The sequence below is a fragment of the Passer domesticus genome, chromosome 1 (genome assembly GCF_036417665.1).
Source record: "Passer domesticus isolate bPasDom1 chromosome 1, bPasDom1.hap1, whole genome shotgun sequence".
Lineage (NCBI taxonomy): Eukaryota > Metazoa > Chordata > Aves > Passeriformes > Passeridae > Passer > Passer domesticus.
The window spans coordinates 93,407,114-93,416,130 of NC_087474.1; positions in this window are offsets into that span (position 1 = coordinate 93,407,114).

Genomic DNA, 9,017 nt, shown 5'->3' on the forward strand with positions numbered 1-9,017 from the left:
GGGGGGTCGGGGGAACATTTGTACAGGTGCATGGAAAGATTTGCTAGTATCTTCTGTGGAGTTAATGACATCAAAGCTGCGTGATAGACCATTGCTCACCTAAGACTGTTGAATCTTCATTTATCAGGTCATGTGGAAGTCTGTCCTTTGCAAGCAACTACTGTCAACTTGCACTTGCAGACCTTTGTTCAGGTTTTCCACACATCAAAAGTTTCTATGGCTTTCCATCTTTCCATTTATGTTTTCAGGCTTCCTCTAAAATTTGTGATTTTAAGCGGACTCTCTGTATCCTCTAGTAAATCCCACTGCATTCCTATTTCAGCCTTTTTTTTTCCTGGCTGACTAGTGTTTGAAAGTCTGTAGTACCGCTGAGGAGCAAATAATTTCTGTTGTTGCAGATATTTCTCCTTAGCTAGGACAGACCTGCATGACCAAACTCTGCTTTGGTTTAGAACTACATGAGTCAAGTTCTTTTAAAAGGAAGATAACCATGACAGAACAAAGCTTTACTCTTAGAAATAAGTCCTTCTGAGGAGTCAATTGGTTGCTATTGCAACACTTTTGCATTTTCAATAAGCATTTTGGTGCCCAGTAGATCTTATTAATCTCTCGGCCTACTCAGAAAAACGTTGACAGCAGTTTACAGTTAATCTATAAAATGTTATCTTTCACCATTAGCGCACTGCTACCTATGCAGAAGGTGGCAAACAATGAAAGATAAAATGTGTGGGTGGCTTGTTCTCTGGCGTGCTGTTTGCTTAACATTTTCTTCATAAAGAGAATAGACGTTTTCTTCTTTATCTTTTCAAATGTTTCAAAGTGACCTGTTGATTTTTATAGAAGCTCTAGAGATTACTTCAGTGGTGATGATCTGCATCAGGCAGGAGAGGTTTAGTTACTGTCGGTCTCTGTTCAAAGTAAGGGAAGAAAAAAGAGGCAACTTAGTTTGCTACATCATAAGGTAGTTACCTAAGATAGGCCAAGTGAGCCCAGAACTGTTTCTCCCATTTATTAATACATAAATTCTAAGCAGCTAGCTCAGAGATAAATCTGTTCTGTAGATATTTAGCATAATGTAGCCCAAAATTTCTTGTGCTGGGAGTGTTAGGTTTCATAAGCTTTTGGCAAGGTACTCTTTCATATGTATTTCAAATGTTTTCATATGTGGATGTTTCAGATGTTTTTGTTATTTGATTATTTTTTAAATTTTTTTCTCTTCTTTTAGAGTTTGAGCTTGACTTATTCAGACTTATATTTTCCCCCCTTACTTATTTTCCTCCTTTGGTATTTTTTGTGCTGTTCTCATCATTATAAGCCATACATAGAAGTTTTGAAAATAGTCCATTATCATTGTATGGTTTGGCCACATCTTAGAGGGTTTCCTTTTTGTGACTTAATTCTGTTAATTTTAATTCAGTTTCTTCACTTTTTCTGTTTTGTTTAGTTTTTTTCTATGATAATATAAATTCTTGAATTATATCTAAAATTGTTTCAGCCGTACTACTAAAGTAATGGTGATCAATGTTTTGCTACTCCCATTTGACATTTATGTCACACATTCTTTCCTCTAAAGTGAACAGGGACTGTTTTTAACTAAGTTTCCTGCATGATACAGTCACATAGGTCATCATCCTAATTCTATTAGTATACACTGACATGTTTCATTTTTCCCTTCTGCTGCATTTCGGATCTGGGTTGTTTTTGGGGTTTTTTTTGTCATTCAATATTTGTCCTGGTGTTAATTCCTTTACCCACTGTTACCCAAACACACAAGCAGTGAAGAAATTATATTTAGGACTCTCTGGGATTTCCTTTCTTCCCTATTGAAACAACAACAATTTTCTAGTTAGTTTTCACTGGGGCAACCTAACAGATTTTGCCAATAAAATGGCTTTTTACTCTCCAGTTTTCTTCTCTGCCATTAAAAAGCAATAAATTTAGAACCGATAAATGCAAATGTTCCTTTATGCAGCATATAATCAACCTGTGAAATTCACCCTCACAGGAGGCCATCAAGTCAAATACCCCGGTTGAATGTTAAAAAGACATGGGCTAATTATATGAACACTAGCAACATTTGTAGCTATGCATGCCAAAATTAATAATAAGGGTAAACCAAATATCATGCTTCAGGGCATAAATTGATTAGCTGCAGGTGTGAGGATGGATTCCTACTCTCCACAGAAATGTGCGCAATTGCTAAGAGTTTTTTTTTGAAGAGGTGTTTATTGCATTTTGAGAATGGGTTTTTTGATTTTGTTTTTGTGGGGCTTTCTTCATTTGGTTGGTTGCAATTTGGTTTCATCTCCTCTGAATGACTTCATATTTCTTTCATTCAATGTAAGAACATTGTAGGAAATGGTAAGGTAAAGCAGCCCCTACTTCCTCAGAGACCTAATTGAGGGAAGAGACTTTCTTGTACTTTTTGTCTATGAAGGTGAATACTACAGAGGAAGGAGTTTTGTATTAATGAACTGCCACAGTATCATTCTTCAGATCTGCCTTTTACTCTCACTTATGTCTTAGTGCCACTTGACAGTGATCCAGAAAGTGATGTGCAGCACATCAGCATTTTCATATTTCCCATCTTTGATAATGTCTCAGTTATCATTCATTTACTCTAGTTCTACTTCTTCGTCTTCTACCCAAATTGTAAGATTTTGGGGTGGATTCTTCTTTAGACTGGAATCATCTTGTTGTTGTGTGTGAATGCAGCAAGTACCAAACTGGAGGCCTGATTATGTTGAGCTAATATTTTAATTATGATAAGAGATGAAAACCAAAGCACTCAATACTATATTGTGGATCTTTGTACAAATCTTTATCCTAATTATTCCTTCCCTTAAAAAACTGCAGCATCTAAAAAAAATATTATCTGACACTGACCTTCTACACAACTATGTCATTTGCAGGATTTTTCCATTCTCAGCTTATAAATTTACTTCTTTTTTTTTTTTTTTCTTCCAAATATTGGCCTATTTGAACCACCTTGAGCTTTCAGGACAATGATTTTTCTTACATTTAAATCACAAACCTGTTATAGTCTTGAATAAGTTCAAAAATTAAAATGATGCACTGTTCTATCAGTCATTCTTGCCTAGCAGATAATGCTAGCTTTTCTTTTTCTCATTTGCAACCATGGATTATCCTAAATTTCTGCAGATTCATACAGTGATGTGAAGATGAACAACCTAGACTTAAATAAGATAAGCTTTTAGTCTCCATTAGAAAATCTCATGGCAAAGCTCAAGTAAATGTTGATAGTCACTTAAGGTTGGTGACCTGATCTCATGTGACTCTTAAATTCTCCTTGGATTTTTAATAGGAGTATTGATGAGCTCTAAAGAAAATAGGTTGTGTCAGCTGGTCCTCCCATTAAACTCTGGGGAAATAAAGCTGATGTGAAGTGAAATAAAGAGTCAACACAAATACAGGACGGTTGGTATGCAATGTTATTGACTACAATATTTCTGCCCAAACACAAGTGTCTAGTCAGCTTCTTCAGCTGATGGAAACTACGAGTTTTATTGTTCATTAAACAATGACATTGTATAAAAAAATCATTGGCAAATAACTAGTGAGGTACAAGATACAGCAATGTCATTTGTATAATAAGTTAATGTTTAGCCTCTTACTTTAAAAGGAAAAAAAAGGGAAGGGAAGAGTTATTGTCTGGGTCACAGGTTCATTATATAAAAATGTTATGATCTGCAGTCTTAGACTTTTAAGCTATTGTTCACAGGAGTTCAATTTTAAAAGCATATTCTGAGGAACTGCTCTCTAGACATGTGCTTCAGTGTGCATTTAAAATTTCAGCTGAGATCTGAAAGGAGATGCTCATGCATTATCTAACAAGCAGCGTGATCAAAATACAAGAATTAATACATAATATGACTTGTAAAACATAAATGAAAATGAACCAGAGGTAAGAACTTGCCAACCTTTAAACAAGGCTAACCTATTTATATAACAAATGTGTGCAATATTTCTCATGAGTCATTCCTTCCACTCACACTGAGAATAAATAATAACCTTTTGTTGTTCTATACCCGAGGTCATTTTTTTCTTAGAAAAAATGCATGCACGTACACATAGACTTAGACAGACACGTATACATATGTGTATATATTTACAGAAAGTATATTCATAAGATAAAATAATTCTAAAGAGTAAACTTTCAAGTATGAAATGCATATCTTAATACCAATCATTAGTGTATGGAGATTGTTTGGTTTGCTGAATGAAAAAACTGTAGTTAAAATGGTAATTGCTATTTCCTATTCTTGTGTCAATTCCTTTTTCTCCATTTATAGAATCCTTCAAAAAAGGGTGCAAAAAAATTAACATCAAACTGAGCTCATTTCATTGTTGCCTTAATTTAGGTAGTACCAGAAGCATACCACCAAAAAAAAAAATTCAAAATAACCCAACAAAAAAACTAAACCGCAATTGATCAAAGAGAAATGGAAAAAACAAGTGGGCTTTTTGAGATTTTAATCATTGTATTACTCTGCCCAAGAATTAGGTGATTACATGCTTGAGTTTGTTTTGTCTTGAAGAATTTCAAGACCTGAATTGTAGAACTTAAGCACCCCTAAATCATTACATTAACAAAGGAATCCTTCTACAAATGAATCCTTCAAATAGGAGGAAACAAATTGAAATAATTTGACTCCTAGAAGCAATTATTTCTTAGAAGAAATATGAAAGGATATAAAAATAGTTACCTGTTTGCCTCATAACCTCTCTTTGAATACCCTGATAATGTTAATAAAATATTATTGTCTGCATTTAACATTCAGCCTTGGCTTATTAGGTGAAAAAGACATATCTGCTTATGGCACTGCCTCTGGATGTTCTGATTTAAATGTCACCTGCTAAAGGATTCTCATAATGTTACCTATTCTCAGGGGTCTCTTTTTTATAAGGAATACAGGTGAAATCAACCATGCTGCCCAAACTGATAAAAAGTTATATTAGAATCCAGATGATTTAATTCAGTATACAAGTCCAGTACGAAATTTTTTTGGTAATACAGTCTTGCACTGTTCTTAACTGCAAATCTAATTTTTAGTACACAGTGAAAACATACTGGGTGGAATGCTATTAAATGCTTGTTTTCATATGGCATATATTGAAGCACATGAAATGCAATATTACAGACATCTCTTTCATCTCCAATGAAGTAATCTGAGAACAGTAAAAGAGAAGGAGAGAATAATTACAAAAATTTCTGCAAATCTCTTGAAGATGTTGGTAGTGCCAAAGATCTGATTTTCCATTCTCATCTGTTTAATTTGTATGCTTAAAGAAAACTGTTTAGTGAGAGGCTGAAGTGCATTTGGTAGATCAATACTCCACTGATGTTGATATTTGTCAGCATTTTCTTTAGTTGATGATTTATAGGATGCCAGAAGCATTTATAGAATACTTAACTCTTTGTCATGTCTCAATTTGCTCTGTGCAGGAAATGCTTATTCTTTATTACACTGCATTTTTTAAAAAAATAGAGGACATGCCACAGTAGATACTTTATATGGGCACTTAGAGTTACAGTACTGCTAGGAGTTATTAGGTTGATGCTACTTGATCTAAAATCTGGCTAAACTAGATTAGAAACCTACTCTTCCTAAATGAAAAAATTAAATCACCTTTTAGCCTATACAGCATGATTTCTAAGAGTTGAAATAATTTTTGTCTTTGAATTCAGACTCTTTTAATAACATAAAAATAATTGAAAATATGGTTTCTTTGAAGCTCAGTAGCTGATGTTGCTGAAATTAAATCTGAGTGCAAAGTTTTTTCCCAAGATCTGTTAAGAAAAAAGACTTGGAACACGGAAGTTGTGGCTTTCTAACATAAAAATATGAATTGAAATCTTTTAATAGAGAAAGGTAATTTGCAACTTATGACTGATAATAAGGGGTAAAATACCTGACTGAAAAAAAGCCTAGGTCTTACATAGCAATTTTAACCAGAAACCTCAGAAGAGATACAGCTTTTTCCAGGTATTGCAAATCTAAGATGCATAAAGGTGAAGCAAATTCTTCAAATTAGGGTCTTGGTCATGTCAGATTTAGCAGCACCAGATGTGCTCGTGCTCTATGGCATGATGTCCAGCTGGAGCCACTCCCTAGTGTTGTACCCCTGGGGTCAATGTCAAAGCCAATACTGTTTAATATCTTCATTAATGACCTTGATTATGGGACAGAGTGCATCCTAAGCAAGTTTGCAGATGACACAAGTTGGGAGAAATGGAAAATAAATCAAATGGATGGATGCGTTCCTGTTCCTATCTGGATTACACTGTCCAGGTCTGGTTTCTGCAGATTAAAGGACAGCAGCTAAGGCTGGGAGAGATGGACTCCTCAGCCTGAAGGAAAGAAGATTCAGGAGGGAACTTATTAAAGAATTTAAATTCCTGATGAAGTGAATGAAGGGAAAGGAGACAGATTCTCATAAGCATTGACCACTTAAAGGAAAACAGGGAACAGCTACAAATTAAAATGTAAGAAATTCTACTTGAATATATGAAAAAAATAATTGAAAGTTGATTAAACACTGATCAGATTTCACAGAATGTTTGTGGAGTCTTCATCCTTAGAGATACTTAAAACACAACTGTGCACAGTCGTGATCAACCTCCCTTAGAAGACCCTGTTTGAGCAGTAAGGATGGACCAGTTGATCTTCAGAGGTTGCTCTTAACCTCAACAAGTCTCCCAATTCCAGTTCTCTGACACCTGTCCTGAGTACATGACCACAAGTAAAAGCTTATTTTCCTAATTTATTTCCACCTAGAGGTGGAAAATCCTTCATCAGTGAGTGTACATTAGTGTAAAAGTGAAGTGATGCAGTGATAAAGTATATAGCATCTTAAGGCAATGCTCTAAATATAGCAGAAGATTATTTTGAACTCAGAAGAGATTTGTTTGCTGCTAAGGTAGCAAAGAGAGGCCAACTGTTACAGAGCTGCAGTGTACTAATTAAACAAATAGCCACAGAAATATTGATATTATCTAAAATCATTTCTTTTACAAGGGTTTTGACATCCTTCATGGTGAAACAAACAATGTTTCATATTTTATTCATGGATTAATATAATATATTTCTAAGCAAAATCAATGCTGTGTTTTTATTAAGAACAACATTGTACTTCCCAGCAGTGAAACAAGAAGCACCATAAGTAAGGAATTGCAAAATGAGAAAAATTCATATCTAGTGCTAAACCGTATCACTACAGAGAGATAAAGAGTTCTTATTTTTATTTATTTAAACATGTGCCAATCCACTTGTTTTTGTCTTTCTTTCTCTTTCTGGACCCTTCCTCTAGCAAAGGAATGATCCTAAAACTGTCTGAGAGCTTAATTTACAGAAAAAAATACTTGCATCTTTATGACACACTTGCTGGGTTCCCTGAAGCACACACACCTCAGCAAAGAGGGTGGAGTGCATCAACACACATGGGGAGGTTTTTCTGAGAGAAGCAATCAATATAAAAGAGAACCAATGCCTTTACTGCTGACAAACAAATATGGGTTTTGTAGAAGTTCTATGTCAGGATGTCAGGTTCATTCAGAAGGATGATTATGAAGGACAGGTCTCATAGTGTAACTCCAGCTGGCAACCAATCCCTACACAGATGGTCACTCACTCCCTGGATAGTGGGAGGGGGAGAGAATCAAATGGGGTAAAAGTGGGAAAAAATTTGTGGGCTGAGACAAAGAGTTTAATAGATACAAGTGTCACATCCCATTGGGATTTGGTGAGCATTTTTGTATGTGAATCCCCCTCTCTTTGTACACCTCTGTTATTAGTATTGTTTTTGTTACAGTTAACTTTCCTATCTTGTTGCTTTTTCCAGTAAGTTGTTCTTATCTCAACCTACAATTTTTACCTTTTTGTGCCTCCAATTCTCAACTCCATCCCTGAAGCAGGAAGGGAGAGTGAAAGGAGTGGGGTGGGAATGAGCAGTTGGCATTTGGTCTGGGACAGTCTCGGTGGTAGGAAGACACTAAATTAGGGAGTGCCATTCCTAAATCAGAATATTTAGAAAGACAAGCCATCACATCAAACATACCATTCTTCCTCCTTCCCACATTTCTACATACTAAGCATGATGCCATGTGGTATGGAATATGGCTTGGATTGGTTAAGGTCAGCTATCCCAGGTGTGCCCCTTCTCAACTGTGGACCCTCAGCCTCCTCACTGATAGGATGGGGTAAGGAGCAGACTCTGGCTCTGTGTAAGTGCTGCTCAGCAGTAACAAATACATCCCTGTGTTACCAACACTCTTTCCAGCACAAATCCAAAACACAGTCCCAAACTAGCTATTGTGGAGAAAATTAACTCTACTCTAGCAAAAGCCAGCACAAGAAGAAAGCTTTTGTGGTCATTCCAACTCTCTCTCCAGTACAAACCTTCATCTTAACAAAGGTTCATTTGTTAATATGGAAACAAAAGTGAAGAGGGATGATGAAAAACATTCTGAACAGCTTGACAAAAAGTGGGAAAGAATAGGGGAAACAAATGCCTTCCCAAAATACCTCTCTTGTAATATATATGAAATGCAAGGACTTGATTAGTGAAATTGAAAATTGCAGATGAGAACATCACACAGCTTTTCAGTTGCACTTAAAAGAGGTGAGGATGTGAGTAGAAGGATAGAATCTTTTTAAAATAGTGAAGTAGCATTAGAAAATAATTGTTATAAAATGAGGAAAAAATGAGGAAAAATTAGTCTGCTATTGTCAAGAATTAAGTCTGGAAAGCTATTCAGGAAATGCCAACATATACCTCTCCTTTGTTGATTTAGGACAAATCTGTCTTTTCATTTTGAATAGAAGCTGTCACTTATTAAACATATCTCATTAAACATATCTCAAGTAAACATTTGACAAAGATCATTAAGCCTTTTTAAAGACCAGCCCTTTGCTTTCTCTTTTTAACCATTCACCAAGACCTGGTGCCTGACAGGTCTTTGATTTCTGGTCCTGAATAAAAGCCTGATCCCTCCA